This window comes from Pleurodeles waltl, chromosome 11 (assembly GCF_031143425.1).
Source record: "Pleurodeles waltl isolate 20211129_DDA chromosome 11, aPleWal1.hap1.20221129, whole genome shotgun sequence".
NCBI classification, from domain to species: Eukaryota; Metazoa; Chordata; class Amphibia; order Caudata; family Salamandridae; genus Pleurodeles; species Pleurodeles waltl.
In genome coordinates this window covers 72,637,597-72,654,358 of record NC_090450.1, presented here as the reverse complement: position 1 = coordinate 72,654,358, position 16,762 = coordinate 72,637,597, and positions in this window count along the sequence as shown.

Sequence of the window (16,762 nt, the reverse complement as noted above, 5' to 3'; positions counted from 1 at the left end):
GCACCTTCCTGCACCACCATTGGGCACTCGCGTTTCCAATGACCTACGTTTCCGCACGCATGACACGGCATCACTTTCTTCATTGCCTGCACACCTGTCACAATAGTGTTCAAATCCGGACCATTATTCACAAAACCTCCTCTACCTCTGCCTCTGCCCTGTGGCTGAAACGCCATGTTTCCTTGCGACTGCGGCTGCTGTTGCTGAAACACCATGCCTCCCTGCAACTGCGGCTGCTGTTGCGGTACCTGCTGTTGGAACCCTTGCATCCCTGGCAACCCTTGCAGTCCCTGCAGACCTTGCAAGCCTGTCTGAGCCGCCTTAAGCTGCATCATCATCACCTTCTCTTTCAGCCTTTTCTGTTTCACCTCAATTTCGTCGCTACAGTATTTCGCATAAGTCAAGACTTCATCAATCGGTTTCGACTGCCAGCAGATCAAATGTGATTTTATCATCTGACTTATATCTGGTCTCAGCCCTTCCACAAATCTGAACACAAAATGAAGCATATCTTTCGCCTCTATTGCTTCTGTGCCACTGTATATCTTGAACGCCTTCAACAATCTCTCATAGTAACTATGAATCGATTCTTTAGCCTCTTGGGCAGTTCGATCAATTTACTGCCAATCCACATTTTTCGAGGCAACTTTCGTCTTCAAATGTTCAATCACCTTATAGTACAGACACATCACCATAGGTGATGGTGCACCCGTCTCTCTGTCTCTCTCTGGTTCACTTGTCGGCCAACCTACAGCTCTTTTGCAATCCTCCCACAAATCTGCCGGAACCACAATCTCGAATAGAGTGTTCAGGTCTTCCCAGAGACATTTTGCAAGCTTCACAAACCTATCAGTCTGTTGATACCACTCAATCGGCTTCTCTCTTAGTTTGGGAAAATCATTCGTAAAAGACTGAATATCGCTCCTGTGCCATGGTACATGTACTAGTTTTCCCCCTGCTGTCTCCCTCATTGGTAACATAGTTACTGTATCACTACTCTGTGGTCTTTTCTCATTGTGCTCTGTGGCACTGTCCCTCCTCTTATCCTTCCTCTTTACCCATCTGCTTTCCCATTTGTCTAAACACCTCCACACTTGGGCACTCTGCAACAATTCTCTAAGGTTGTGCCTTCATGCCTGCTGATCTCATGTGTTCAAAATCTGTGGTTCCAAAATCCAACCTGTAGCTCCTGCTCAAGTGTTTCGTCTTGCCTATGTCAATCCCGTTCCTGTCTGCCACTTCCTGCAAACTTTTATGTACCTTGTTTACCTCTTTCGTGATCTTTGGACATAGATATCTCAACTCCTCTTCCGTGTAGGATTCTAACCTGTTCACACCCATATTCCCTTCCACCAATTCTTGTGCTTCCATGTTCAGCCTCATCCTGCTCAAGTAATCGTCTTCTTTCCCACTGTCTGAACTTTGTGTGGAATTTAAACTGTTGAACCACTGTGTCAGCTGTTGCGCATTTACCCCCATCAGTGTAGCATTCACATCGACTGCCATCGATGGTTGTGGCAACTTTTCAGTATTCGATGTTAAAGGTATTATCAGTGGGGGGCTCGACCTCACCAGTGTTGATGGAGCGCATACGGGACTAAACTCCATCAAGGACCCAGACCCAGTTGGCTGAGCCACTATCGGGGTTATCCCTGGAGTGTTTTCTATGCACCTTCTTTCTGTCCCATTCTGCAGCATCTGTCCCTGACTGCTCATACCTAAGTTGGGCTGACTATACAAGGGTACCACTGGACCTACAGTAATAGGCAGTGATATTGCATCTGGATTCTGTCCATTTCCCATATTCTGAGGCATGTTCATCCCCATATTATGGGCCATCATTGCCGGCATGCCCACCTGACTCCCCGTCATTTGAGCATGAACACTTCCTCCCTGCATTTGCTTTTGAGGCATCATAAACTGAGTTGATTCAGCTTGTGCCATTGTTGGGTTGTAACCATTCTGTACGCCCCTTACGGTTGGATCTAGAATCATTCCTCCACTGTTATCACTGCTGTAGTACCCTGACATCTGCGGCTGATAGTGTTCTGCTGGTTTCAACACGGGCACATCTGGATACATTCTCCTGATCTGCGGTATCTGTGGGGTGAGCAGTAGGCTCGGATCCTTAGATCCCGATGGTGCTCCTGTATTCTGCGTTTCCCTGTTCTGTACCGACGCCGGAGGGGCAGAACTGGTACTTGGACCTTGTCCATTCTCTGCATAAGGTGGTGGACGGTCGTTCAGCAACTCCATTATCAATTCCTCATCCTCTAGCTCCTCTTCTTTTCTCAACTTTTCCTCGTCCTCTCTGTCCTTGGAACACTTCCTGTCTGTCTTACAGGTAGCTTTCTTACCTGTCTCCTCTTCATCTTTAGTAATTGCGGGGAACAATTTTATTCCCTGCAATACGTCTGACCTCCACACCTTCTGTGCATTATCCCACCTAGCATCCGCTAGTGTCTTTTCTACCTTCCTCATCCTTGTTTCAAACTTGTTTTTCTGTTGCTGCCTAGCCATGAGTTCCCATATTGCTAGAGCCTCAAACTGTGCTGGCCTTGGAGGTACTTTCATGTCATACATCGTAAATCTCAAATTCTCTAGGTCCCTTATATTGAATGTCCCATGTATCGGGAATGCTACGCTCCCATGATTCTCTGTCCACTTGTGCCATTGCTTTAGCCAAAGACACGGAGCTACCCCTTTTTCCTCCATTACAATGTAAGCTGGTGTACCCTCGGGCGGCGTCTCCTCTCCTACGCTCGCTTTAATGTAAGTCTCCCCCTTCATCGCACTCCTAAATGCTTTAAGGAATTTCATTTTCTCGTCTTTTAATTCACAAAGTTTATAATCAATAGATCACTGTTATTCCACAAGATTTGTAATCAATAGGTGACTTTAATTCCCGGAATACTCTTCACCTGCCTTTCCCCTTCCAATCGAGTGTCACGGACTGCGTCCAATCCGTGCGCGACCCTTCTCTCCAACCAACCTATCCCAGCGCGGCTCTTAGTGACGTCACACTCACACACACTGCGGCTGACAAAGCCTCGCGGCTAATCCTCCTTCACTCAGTTCCTCCCGTAACAGCTTTTGCATGTATCGCGAGCTACCAAAAACTAAGACAGATCTGTCGGTTTACTACAGGAAGGGTAACACAATCGCTTCAGGACCTTAGGGACTTTTCACTAACCTCGACCACTATTCGATCTCTTTCACCAGCCTCGGCCGCTATTCCGTCTTTCTCAATCCCCACATTCGGAAGCAAATCTGACCCGCAGACCTACTCTCAACTTGTCAATGATCTATTCTAGTGCACTTAGAATCTTGTCAAAGCCCGAAGTCGAAGTTCCTATCACTCCCTAACACACGTATCCACTCGTTGACCACGCCCGATCAACCTACTAAACCGCCCAGACCACAACATGGATCAACATACTCCGGAGTCTCTTGACCTCGCAGGGCCCGTCTCAACAACAACAACCACGTGGACCTTTTTATGCACAAGCGCCAGACGCACATGAAGTTCGACGACTTCCCTACTCTCACACTCGGAGCCGCACCTCCGTTACTTTATGAAGTTCGACGACCTCTCTACTTCTACACTTGGAGTCGCTCCTCCGCTATCCTTAAAAAGAAAATCCTCGCAACCCTTTCACACACCCTGCGGCAATAAGCTGTGCAAGCGCAAAACCCTAACTTCACTCATACCATCACTAGTACCGCCAACTCAGTTTCCACATCTCCTTTCTCTCCATTCGCAAGTTCCGAGATCCCGGGAAAGTCGCGGTGGACCTAGCCCATCATCATCTTGTCAATCAGTTTTATCCAGGAAAATCTAATTCAACCTTTCGAATGGGGTCTCAAAAAATGCGTAACCGTTAATTCGACACCATGTACTCTAATGGTACAGGGTCCCAAAAGACGAAACCGTCCTCTGCTACCATCTACTGATAGAGCGGAACATGGTAACAATTTACCTGCGTTCGGATGCTCTTTAGGTCGATGAATCTTTTGGCTAAGTGGGAACTCTCTGTACTCTTAATTGATCAATCACCTCTTATCGATAATCAATAACGAACGTAAGCAACACCTTGAACAACATAACACTTAACAATTAATCCAGAATACATTTCGGCGAACCCTGACCTTTCAGCCAGGAATAACCACACCAGTTTATTGCAAAGTTAGTGAATTTATTTCCCTATATTAACAAAGCTAGCACAATATAAATGTGTCTCAACACCAAATGATAAACATAAATGAACATTAATAGCTGTCCATATCGTCGAAACAAGTGTAATCTATGTAGCATTTGAATCACAAGGCATTCGATAGTGGCAATGCAAAGCACTAATACGATAATCTGTAATGGGCTAATTGCGTACATTTAGTCAGCATAACAAGATCTCCAATTGCATCGTGTGACATATGGAATCCTCGTCTAACCTCAAATTAGCATCAGCATGTGGGACTTCATGCAAAAACAATTTGGCAACATCAATTTAGAAAACTCCTAGCTAGGGCCCTTATCAAAAATCAGCAGTTGGTTACCTAAAGGAAACACAATGCAATTTTACAATTTCCTTTCATATTTACCAATTCCAATCAGCAATCAATGAAGTCTTCGTCTCACAGGTACCGTTCTTCGGTCATCATGGGTACCGTTTCTTGATCAGCATGGGACGGGACAAAGGGGCAGGGGTGGACGGGGCAATTGCCTCACGGCGGCAGGTTAAGGCTACTACTTTATGCAAAGGGACAAGTCAAAGTTAAAGTCTCTAGGGCAAGAATCATTAGAGTCTCTTTCTCCCGACTAGAGAAAGCATCAAAGTCTCTCAAAATGGCGTCGCAGCAAAATGGGTCATAGTAGCTACGAAATCAAAATGGCAGGATGTCCGAAGAGAGAGAGAGCTTCCCTCTCGTGCACCTGGGTTTTATAGGCAACAGTTCAAGTCCTGTAGGGTCTCCATTGGTGGGTTCATAGGTTAGCTTCAAATTGACCAATCAAAAACGACAGTTCTCAAGCTTTTACTTAAGCATACATTATCCTTGGAGATGGGTACGCAATTTGCAACATTGTTTCTCGATTAGCTTACTCTCAGAGGCTCCATTGTCCGCACCTGCAAGCCGACCTTGAATTTAAGAGAAAATATGCCATGCTGGCACCAACTTTAAGATAAGCATGCGAGCAGTCTCTGTGGAAAAGTACAGCTTCAAGCAGAAATACACGTTTAATAGCACAGTGGAAAAAATACGAACGTTTAAACCGTGAGACCAGGCAACTAGGCCAAAGCCTCCGCTAAAGTAATGCTAAGCTAAGGCATTTCAAATAAGCAAAATCGTAGCACACGTTTATGATTATGTCGAATTAGTGCATTTCTAATACACCACGTTATATAAAGCACGCGTATAAATGATGGCAAACTACTCTGAGGGCACATTTTGTCCCCGTACAATCTTTATTAATTCGGTTAATGTCACACATGATTATTTCAGCACTACGTTTATGCATTAAAATCAAAACCTTCATTTTCTGCTTCATCAAGACCATCGAACACATCTGGAATCTGAGTGGCTTCAGTACACCAGGCTCTGGCGGAGGCTTCCTCCCACTAGTAGGGCTACATTTCTCCAACCACATACATGTGGAGGTGGAGACACGTACCATGAGATTTTGACCATATAATTACTGCTAGTAACATTACTGGAATATTTTAGTCAAACACTTATAAATGTGGTCTTTACAGCATATGTGGAGCTCTCTGCCTATGCTTGTACACCTTACGAATAGTAAAGAAAAGGAAAACAGCCATCACCTGAGATCACCTGACATATTAATCCGGGAAGCGCGTAAATAATTTGTGGTATCTTCTATCTTCCACTTGTAATGCATGAGATTGTGGATGCAAGAACCCTACTACAGCTACCAGCATGCAGCCCGCCTCATTCAAGAGGAAATAAACTTTACTGAGGAAAAAGATATGTCATTGGCACCACTACAGGGAACTACATGGTTTGTCTCTACACACACTCGGTGGAGCCAGGGAAGGTGAATGGTGTTATTTACGCCTTTTGACATTTGAAGAGTGTCACTCAAAAGAAACTGGATTTTTCCTAATTGTTTCTGGGTTTTGTGTTTACTGTTTGACTAAGGCAGGTCTCAGTCTCTCAAATGGAATGTTCCTGAACATTGAGGATCACACGTAGATCAAAAGATGACCTCTTAAGTTCACTGTTAAGCACCCCTGTTCTTTCACCCTAGTTTCAGTCTTTTCAGTAACACCAGACTTTCTTACCCTTGTTCCCTAGCAATATGCTTTCCTAGCACTTTCCTGCTCCTCTTCTTTAAGTTGTATCCATTCAATTAGCAGTCTAGAATTCCACACCTGCATTGCTCACAAATCAAATATTCTCCTTCTTTTTCCTAGTCATGTTCACCTTGCTCTTCAAATTCTTCTGGGCCTTGTAAGGTTGACTGCTGCTTCCCCAGTGCTAAGCATGGTGATAATGGAATTGAAAATCATCTTGATTTGGGTCATAGGAGACATTTGGGTGTATTGGGTGATGATGCATGCTATAAACAAGGACCATACATTATATCTAAAAACACAAATCTTCTATTTTTTTACCCAAAGGCTCTTTTCGGGGCTAGCTTCTAGTTATGTGTTTCTGTATATTCATCTCTAGCATATTTTTTATTTGCATTCTAAAAATCACAGTCTTACTACTGATTAAGATTTTCATTCCATTCCACACTTTTGATTTTTGTTTTGTCTGGATAGATCTTTCGATTTTAAATCATGATGTTTTCTGCATTCCAACAGCACTTTTCAACTTTTTGATTGCTGCTGTCATTATATAATTCCCTTTCACTCTTTCATTCCTCCTTTACTCAATTATTATACTAGGTATATCTTTTCAGCTTTTTGGGGTTTCACACTGAAATCTCAATCTTTAAAAATTGTAATTCTGGGCATGCACAAGTATTATACATTATGCTTAGTCTCTACCAGCAAACTGTGGCGGCCTTTTCAAAACATCACATGCAATGTTAGGCAAGTTAAATGTCTTGACATTTAGGCCCTGATTCTAAGCTTGGCGGGCGGCGTTAGCCGCCCGCCAAGCGGGAACCGCCAGAAGACCGTACTGCGGTCAAAAGACCGCGGCGGTCATTCTGGGTTTCCCACTGGGCTGGCGGGCGACCGCCGAAAGTCCGCCCGCCAGCCCAGCGGGAAACACCCTTCCCACGAGGAAGCCGGCTCAGAATGGAGCCGGCGGAGTGGGAAGGTGCGACGGGTGCAGTTGCACCCGTCGCAAATTTCAGTGTCTGCAAAGCAGACACTGAAATTCTTTGTGGGGCCCTCTTATGGGGGCCCCTGCAGTGCCCATGCCGTTGGCATGGGCACTGCAGGGGCCCCCAGGGGCCCCATGACACCCCATACTGCCATCCTGTTCCTGGCGGGCGAACCGCCAGGAACAGGATGGCGGTATGGGGTGTCAGAATCCCCATGGCGGCGCAGCAAGCTGCGCCGCCATGGCGGATTCCCATGGGCAGCGGAAAGTCGGCGGTACACCGCCGGCTTTCCGCTTCTGGCCGCGGCTGTACCGCCGCGGTCAGAATGCCCGGCGGAGCACCGCCAGCCTGTTGGCGGTGCTACCGCCAACCTCCGCCCTGGCGGTATTTTCCGCCAGGGTCAGAATGACCCCCTTAATAAAGTATTGTTTTTTTCTTGTTTTATGGGCTTTTAATAATACGACACTTGCTCCCTTTTTTCTATTAAGATTTTTTTGCCCACTCACAATTTTTTGCTTACATCACTTTCGCGATTAACATTATGTTACTTCCACCTGTTTTGAACATTTACTAGTATTTTTTAACAGTTTTTAATGATTTATTCTTTTCATCTACTCTGACATTAAACTCTGTGACCCTGGTTTTCTGCACTTTGATTAGCTCCCTTCTTCAGCCACCACCACCTCCTACTAAATCATTTCTGCCATCTCCCATTTCAAGCCATTGTGCTTCAGAGTGTCTTATGGTGCTAAAGGCTCCTAATTCCATTTTTGGACCTTGGTGCTGATGTAAGATGTTCGGTACTTATATTTTTCTTCTCATTTGTTATTTTTCTGCATTTTTTAACATAGGTTTTCTTTCATTTGATCGTTTTGTATCTCTTTTTTGTGTTTCTTCTTTTTCTCTAACTTCATTTTTCATTTCTCGTCTCTGTTTTTTATTTATTTTCACTGCCATGATACAGTTCCCTTTTCATAGTCCCTATATATTTGGTCCATCTCATTTCTGCTTCCATTGATTTTCTGTCTGCCCCATCTTTGTTTTATCTTTCTGCTTACCCTTCCCTTATTTGTCTTACAGTCCACTATTCATCTTACATTCATTTATAAAATTTTACTTTACAGTACTCTTCAGATACCTGCTCTGGTTGGCTACTAGGAACTCAACCACACATACCTACTTCTCCTCCTGGACTTTCTTCCATTGTGATTGGGGACATTGTCCAGGTCCACATTCCATCTATTTTTGCATATGCACTGTGTCCCAGGAGATTATCCTAGAATATAGCAGGTGTGACTTTGGCCAGCCTGAGACTAAGAGTAACAGTTTGAAAAGCCCAGTCTACAGTTTCTTGTGGAAATCACGAAGTGGAGTGAGTGGATGTGTAGTGGTAGGTTGTGCTACACTTATGAAGTAATGTAGGAGGAGGCTTGACCACCAGGTCCGGTTTTCTGTGTGCATGTGATGTGTGCAAGTAGGAGTCTGACTGGGCGAAGGTGTCTGGATGGTTTGTGAAAGCAGATTAGATTGTTGAGCTATGCTCTTATGGGTCACAACTGAATTATGCCTTAACAACTCCTGCAGCAGGGAGCATTGTATTTAAAAAGTAGGACATGTGTACTTAAGTTTCACATGTCCTGGCAGTGAAATACTTCCAAAGTCATTTTTCCACTGTGGTAGGACCTATCCCTCCCATTGACTAACACTGGGTCACTTGGGTAAAGTCGAATTTTGAGTCACATTTCTGAAAATGGCACTTTAAGAAAGTTAAGTATACAAAAAAGTGATAGATGGAATGCTAGATTTAATCTCAGTTACTCAGTCCACATCCCAATCCATTGATAGTTTGCACACCATGTCACCTCAGTTTGGACTCAGCTATGTGCAAATCAGTCTTGACCCTGCTCCAATCGGAACAGTCCAGCCTGAATTCCCAAGCTAGGTACTCTCTGAACTGGAACACAAGCAACATAGGACCCTCTATGCCCTATTTATGAGCTCATAAATCGAGTACAGCTTGATTCTGGTTACACAGTGTGCACAACACCGACGTCTGGGCATACCTGGCGCTTTTGGGGCAACACACTAAAGTATATAAAAAAGTGATGCATGTAATGCTTGAATTAATCTCCGGCTTCCCAATCCATTGTTTTTCTGCACACCATGTCACCTTAGTTTGGACCCAACTAAATGAAAATCAGTCTTGATCCTGCTCCGATCAGAACAGCCCACCACAGACTGCCAGGCCAAGTACTCCCTCAACCGGACACAAACAACCCAGGACCAGTTTCAACCTAATTATCTGCTCATCAGTCAGGTACAGCTTGGTTCCAGCGACACAACGTTCACGGGACCCAGGTTTGGACATACCTGTTCCTACTTTGGGCAACACACTGAGGAATACAAAAAAAGTGAAAAATCTAATTTTTGAATTAATCTCAGCCATTGGTAATTACTCTGGGCTGCATCCCAATCCATAGTTATTTTGCACACCTCGCTGAAGAGCCTTAATAAGGACAAAAAGCATCCTAGGTTCCTTGTGTTTTGGTTACGGGAGGCCCTTGTCTGGTAGTTTGAATTAGACTGTTCCAATGAGGAGCAGGGTCAAGACCATATGGCTTTGTTCATTCTGAGGTGGTATGATGGGCAAAAAAGTATGGATAAGGATGCAGCCTTGGCAATTGCCAGTGACAGAGTTTAATTCAATCATTCCATCAATCACCTTGTTGTTTGTAATTTTAGAAAGCTGGCATTTTCTAGTGCCAAACATTTGTGTCTTCTACCAGTATCCTGGGTCATATCACTGTGAATGTCTCTGCTATTGGGGTTTGTGTATTCCTCCTAGACAGTGACACAAAGATGACTAGATGTGGGCAGGATGGGCCATCCTGACCGAATGGCTCGGGGGGCTATATCCTGCCCCACTGACACTTCAAAGGGCCTTGCCTCCAGCACACACAAAGGAACCTGGCACCAGCCCTTAGTCACCCCCAGACTGTTAGGAGCCTTGACAAAGGAAGGAAATAATATACACCTTTGAGTGTTGTGGGGGGCACCTTGTGGGGGTAGGGCAGGGTGCCCCCCACAACACTCAAAGGTTGCACCTGAAATAAATATTGGACTTTTAGAACAACTTTTCAGATCACTTCTAGACCTGTGGAAGACTCAAAAGAAGGACTGTTCTGCTGCCATGTTGCACCAATGAAGGAAGATTTGACCTGCACCTTGAACAGAGAACCACTAGAGTGACACCTAGGTTTAGCTGGCCAGACTCCTTTGTGTGCCAAAGCGACACAGTAAGCTCCAGAGACCCTGTAACCTACCTGCCTGCTCTGCTATTCCCTGCTGGAGTGAGTCCCAGCACCCAAGTGGTCCCCCCCCCCCTCAAGTCCTAGACCCTTGATGTTGTGTTAAAGTGGGTTCCTCCTACCTTTTTCAGCAAAAAAAATTGCTCTGAGGACTGAAGGAGACTAAGACCTTTCTGAAAGGCAATCTTACATAGATGCATTACCATTTCAATTAACTTTGCCATGGCTCTCACTACTTTGTTCTCACACAGCAACGAATCCTCTTCAGCTGAACCTCTCGACAATGGTATCTGGCCTTGTGGAGCTCTTTTCAGGTACAGCCTGCTGCCTCTTTCAGCAGGGTGAGTCCAAACTCTAAAACACCTTTTAGGTCTAAAGTCATAAATCTGAACCTGGATCAACAACAACCACCACCCCATGGACGACAACAACCTCCTCAGTTTGGAAAGATACCTTCTCCCACACTGAACTTTTGCACCTTAATCAATGTCTTCAACAAGGTCGCCTCCAGCTGCTCATTGTCATCAATGACTCTTCCTCAGACACATCATGCTGCTTTGTCCCACTTAGCCCCTAGCGTCTCAGTAAAAAAGTTGGAAGGATAGCTGAGACCAAGTCTAATCCATCCCTCTTCTTTGGCCGAAGGTCCATCACAGCCAGCCTTAACTTTTCTTCCACCCACTCTAGGGAGACTAGATACCACATTTGGAGCTTTGATCAATTAGGCACTATATTTAACAAAAACTTAAAAAATCATAGCCCCACTTCAACTGGTTGGACTTAATTTGTGTTTCTGTCATTTAATTTATTAAAATGTCCTCTCATTTTCTAAATTGGTTTAGGGTTTCTCTTGTGTTGTATTTCACTGTTTTGTGTTCTGCATAAATACTTTAAACATTGCCTCTAAGAAGCTTGACTGCTTTTTTACTAAGCTACCAGAGGCGTAAGCACAGATTTATTTACTAACTTTCTGAGGTTCACCATGACAAGGATTGTGTTTAGTATGTGAGTGGGGCTTCCATTCCCCCTATCCTGTTAATCCAATTTCTTACAGTTATGCCGTGATAAAATGAGTCAATCATTTACAAAGTAATTAGGTCAAGCATGTGACTGAAAATGCAAGCTAACCCCTTGGCTTTGTCACTGCTTGTTTTATGTAAAGGCATTGCATTCTGAAAAAACACAGTGAATTTCTTCAATGGAGCTAACACACTCCTGGAGCCATTATGGTTTCCACAGTGCTTTTGCATTTCTCTGCGAATGGCAGTTAAAGAAATTTACATGTCAGGATGGTATTTTTAGTTGCTTGTAATCTCAGCAAACATGCAAGCGGAACAGGGAGGATGTCACAAAATGAAAATGTGTCAGCTTGTGATAGGTGGACATAAGTGCAAATATAATTTCTTAACGCCGAGGTTCCCAGAGCACAAACCTGAGTAGGCAATTCATCCAATGAAGAGAATTAGTGTGTTTATGCTGTTCCAGCTAAAAGCTTACCAGCATTGATGAAGCCAATTGGTCAGTTTGGCATTGTAGTCATATGCCAGACCGACTGGCTTTGCACTGACGATAATACTTTAACACACATGAAAATAGGCATGCACACACACACTATTTACATGCTTTAGGCCATTAACACCAGGCAATGGGCTGTAGAGTTGACTACTGTGAAGAGGACCAGAGAGGCATAAAGAGAAGCAGAAGGCTACTATGAAGCGTGGGAGGAACAGGGAGTCATGTAGAGAAGAACAGAGCTGTGGAAAGGAGCTTTAAAATGTGAAGAGAAGTAGGGAATTGTGAAAAGTAGCGAAGGACCACGTAGATAAGTTGTGAGTTTTGAAGGGTAGGAGATGGTCACATACACAGAATGGCACAAATGATTGTAAATGTGGTTTCCTATATCCTGAACACTCTTGAAACCTTTCAGTGTACAGATGTAGCTGGAGAGTGCATGCACCCACTAATTAAAGTGAGTGGTAGGGTTCCTGCATTCATTGCTATTAAAAATCTTTAGGAATACCCAAGCCACACAGTTAATGGCAAACTTCAATAGCCAGAACAGGTTATTAGTGAGAAACTACAATACACACACTAGATGGTTAAATGCATAGCAACCAACATTCACACCATGTTGCTCCACGCACTATGGGGCTTAACAAAGGCCACCCACCTGATGATTATACTCCTTCCTGTTGGAGCAGGCTTATTTCCTTCGTATCAACATCACCAGCCAAGCCTCCAGGTAGCATTTACTCTTTACCTGGCTACTGATGCAGAGAAGCCACACCCCTGGGTATGTGCAGAACCCAGGACATAAGTCATGCATGTCAACAAGCCTCACTTCTGGTATAAGTAAGAGGGTACCCTACTTCAGGTCTGATGTACTTCCTCTCTGCATATAGAAATGTATAGCTTCACTAATCCTGACTCCACATCTGCGTACCTTGAAGATGTACAAGGTAAATACATGATGTAAAGGAAATATAACCTCGCTTCCTGTTTTTTTAATCAATATTTTGCCTTCAATATTTGATGTCCAACTGATATTTTCAGTTTGATATTCAGGGTGCACACCCCACTGTGCAGATCCATAGCACAGCATATTGGTAGCAAAACATATCACTAAGGAATAAGGCAGTCCACTGCACCACTTAGTCTATAAGATTGCCCTCGTGTGGTGGGTGCCTGAGGTGACCCTCTTGAGTAAAGGTGCTGTGGAAAGATAGAAGGTGCAGGTAATGGTGTGGTGGCTACAAATTGAAAACATTTATGAATCAGCCTGTACCCTAATCATTTATTCAAGCAGAGAATTCAATCCACGCTAAAAGATTCACATTTTTCCTGTAACAATGCAGGCCACATGTGCTTGGTGTATGTCTATGCATTTCACTGACTGCAACTAGTTCACTGAGTCATAATACATGCAGGTATAACCAATTAGGATTCCATATTTGTGACAGTTATGCAAGTCACTGAGGGTCTCAGTAATTGTGGGATGTAGTATCATGCCCCATTTTCAAGTGACACACAGTCATTCCAATACAGTGATGGGGAATTAATGCAGGAATCCCAATTTTATTTTATCACTTGTAATAGAGGCCTATCTCATTTACGTATGCCATGCACCGCTCTCCAGGCATACCGCCATCAGACCCTGATGACATGGGCAATCGTCATCGTCATCAGCAATATCATTGATAAAGCACTCTATACTCAAATTCAAAATTGTATCAATGCTAACAATCCCATACATGATTACCAATTATGAAAAATATCTACGCAAATATATTGTTGCAAAATATAATTACGCAAAGGTATAGAGACCACTACCTTACATATTATAGACAATAGCCTCCTGACCACACATGGAGATGACCCCTGCCTCCTGATATTGCTGGACCACTCAGCTATCATCAATACAATCAGCAATTCAACCTTCATAAATACCCTGGAGACTTTACTAGGATTCAGTGTCAATATCCTTTACTTGTTCTTCTCCTACCATTCCAAGTGACAATAGTTCACAAAGGCACCTACAGGTCTTAAAAGATTCATATCACAACAGGAATCCTCCAAGGTTTCATACTGTCTCTAGTCATTCTCGACTTTCACATGGAACCCATTGGGACTCTACTCACAGATAACCTCATCACTTTTTAACAATATGCTGATGATGCACTGCTGCACCTGACAGTCCACTCTGCCCCAGACATTCAATACATCAATCACTGCCTGATCCTCATCCAGACATGTCTGAAGCTCAATCTAACCAGAATAAAATGTACGTTATTTGCCAAGAACAATAAACAACCAATAAAACAAACCTGTCTCACTGACATGAAGTTCAACAGTTTTAATCCCCAACTCTTGCCAAATGCCAAGTCACTTGGATACACCATGGACACCAACCTCACCCCCAAGGAACACGTTGCCAAACAACAAAGACAACTTGGCATCAGCTTTTTCTAATAAAAAAATTAAAATGTTTCTTCCAGAAAATTACTTCAATACTGTCCCCTCTGATTAGTAGCTACACCCTGCTCTATGGCTTCCAGGACTACACAATGGCACCCCATAATGGGCTTCTACATTTTGCGGCACATCTCATCCAGGACTGGAAGGCATATGTTCACATCATCCCAACCCTAATGAGCATAACTGGCTCCCCAGCCTGCACTGTCTCCAAAACCAGTTGCATTGGGGGTGTGGTAAGGCCACGAGTAGATATGGCCGCCTGATTTCTGAGCTCTGAGTCTTGGCGTGCGTTTGGGGGCAGCGGCAAAGGCTGATGGGCTATGGAGGGAACCTCTTCTCCATCCTCTCCCCCTGACCGATAGAACCTATCAGAGGCTGGAACCGGGGGCCTTCTGTGGACTAATAGCTCTGTAGCAAGACAGAGCGGCCCGTGGCCTGCCAGACATGAATGGCCATAAGCTCAATTTTGTGAGGGGCGTGGCCTGCCATTAACAATGCTCACCTCTGATTCATCGAAATCCCGCCGCCCAGTGAGGGACCTGGAGGCAGGACTGCTGGGCCACTGAGGGAGCCTAACCTCCCCCCTCCACCCCACCCAGGCAACGAAGACCACCCTTGGAAGGGAACGAGGGCCTCGGTCAACTCCACAGCTCTGCAGAACAGCCAGCAGCCTCACCAGCACAGATTGCCGCGGGCTCAGTTTTTCATTGTGGGACCACGAAGGCACGCATCACCACTGAAGGTCTGAAGGTGAGAGGCCTTACACGCGACTGCCGGGCTCTGTACAGCGCCAGGAGAGCAAGCAGCCAGCCCAATAGGATCAGCTGGGGGCCCGATCTTCAGTATCCCTGGCATTCTTGAGGCACCCCTCGCCCCTGGGCACCCAGACATCTGAGATTCTCTATGGCCCCATACTCGAGGGTGACCCCGTGTCTGCCAGACAGTTGCAGCTTTCAGGACAGCGGCTACAGGTGCCAGTGGAGTCATTGACAGAGGGGTGCCTTGCATGCTTGACGTCTCGCTTTACACCCACACAGTCTACACCTTTAACTTCCCCTCTTTCTTATTACTCCTTCTACTTCACACCTTAAGAGGCCTGCCGGACTGGAGGCGGCATGGACGTCAACGGACCAGGCTTGTTTGACCTTTGTCCATGCCTCCCTCACTGTCTTCACCCACAAGCTGCTATCTCTGCCTGGAGTGGCCATCCTGGAGATGACTGCCGACCAGTGGACCTAGTCAATGCTCTGTGGCATACCAGCATTCTCTCCTCCTCCCCTGCAGACCACAACAATTCTACACAACGCTGCACTAACTGCCTCGGGGTGGCGTCCCCTAGCCCTGGGCCATTGAGGATGCACTTCACATGAAATACCTCTTCTCTCTCTGTTTCATGAGCATGATTTTTTTTTTCTCCTAGCAACCCAGACAGAACTCTAGCCTAACCACCTGAACACAGCAAAGCATTAGGGTACTCCTCCCTTACACTCCTCTTCTCTCTTCTATCTTCAAGAAATGGAACTGGCCCCTAATAGTAGCCAAGGACTTCAGAGATAATTGGCCCAACAGCCACATGTTCCGGACCCACGACTGATGCTGCTGCAACCATCGCTGTTTCCATGATCCTCAATACTGGTCAGCCCTTCTACACTCTCTTTTCACAGCGGGACAAGACCCGCCAGCTGGAGTGTCTACATACTGCAGAACCGATACAGCTGGGATCCTTTTAGCAGCACCTGAGCTCCCAGTGATGCTGCTGATACTTTGATACTGGGCCTCTAGTTCTGGGCTATACCAGTCCCCTGGTACTTTGGATGCCCCCCCGCGGAGATGCCCTCTGGAAAATCATCCGGTAAACATACAAGTCAACTATGCTTTTCGGAAGCTGTCTCACACTCACGGCCAATGTCCTCATTTGTCGCTACGCCTAGCCCCAGCCCAAAAGACACCCCAGTGGAATCACGCTCAGACCCCACCAAGGAGCTCATCCTGCAGGATATCTCTGCAGTAGGTAGTCACCTGGAAGCTATGGATGTCACAATTAAGGATCTCTCTGCATACTCTAAATCAATTTGTACGGACATAGACAAAGTCACAGACTTGGATCATCGCCTGTCAACCGTCAAAAGTAAGTTGGTAACCCTGCCGGATGTGGACTCAGAACTACAATTCCTCAACATAA